Source organism: Silene latifolia, chromosome 4, assembly GCF_048544455.1.
Source record: "Silene latifolia isolate original U9 population chromosome 4, ASM4854445v1, whole genome shotgun sequence".
NCBI classification, from domain to species: domain Eukaryota; kingdom Viridiplantae; phylum Streptophyta; class Magnoliopsida; order Caryophyllales; family Caryophyllaceae; genus Silene; species Silene latifolia.
This window is the reverse complement of record NC_133529.1, coordinates 86,945,993-86,946,698: the sequence shown is the minus strand read 5'-3', so window position 1 is coordinate 86,946,698 and position 706 is coordinate 86,945,993. Positions and strand designations below refer to the sequence as shown.

At 40.4% G+C, this 706-nt stretch overlaps 1 non-coding gene across 1 annotated transcript; it reads right to left on the bottom strand.

Moving 5' to 3' along the window:
- Positions 1 to 249: 249 nt before the first annotated feature.
- LOC141654572 (small nucleolar RNA R71) lies at positions 250 to 356 on the bottom strand. Its single transcript, XR_012548128.1, has one exon. It is a non-coding gene; the product is annotated as a small nucleolar RNA R71 (small nucleolar RNA).
- Positions 357 to 706: the final 350 nt, after the last annotated feature.

The window sequence follows — 706 nt, the reverse complement described above, 5'->3', positions numbered from 1 at the left end:
AGTCAATTTGGGGGTATGCCTAGTGAAGACCCTCATTCTCATATGGAGACTTTTTGTGACTATTGTGATGCGATTTCTCAAACCGGAGTGACTCAAGACCAAATTCGATGGGTCTTATTTCCTTTTTCTTTGATTGGTTCCGCGAAATAATGGTTGAAGAGCCTAGATAAGGCTACTCTTGGTATTGACTCTTGGAAGAAATTGGCACTTGCTTTCTACAAAAAGTTCTATCCTCTGGAGAAGACTAATATGTTGAGAGCCCAAATCACCGGGTTCAAACAAAGGGACGAAGAATCTTTGTATGAAGCTTGGGAGAGATTAAAGGATACTTGCCGATCTTGTCCACATCATGGACTTAGCGAGTAATTCCTTCTACAACAATTTTAGAATGGCCTATATGAAGACTCCTGAAACATTCTCAATATGGGATCAAATGGTATGTTTACCGAAGTTAACGATAATCAAACATGGAACAAGATTGAGGAAATGGCGGTCCATAACTCGCAATATAGTAGACCTCGGAAGGCTACTAGAGGAGGAAAACATGAAGTGGACTCTATTACTCAATTGGGTGCTCGACTTAGTGCTCATATTGACACCATTAATTTGAAATTTGAGAAGGCTATGGCTAAGCTTGAAGAAGCCTCCAAATCACCTAAGCAACATGTTAATGCCATGGTGACATCTTCATCAATTCCAAGTGGAG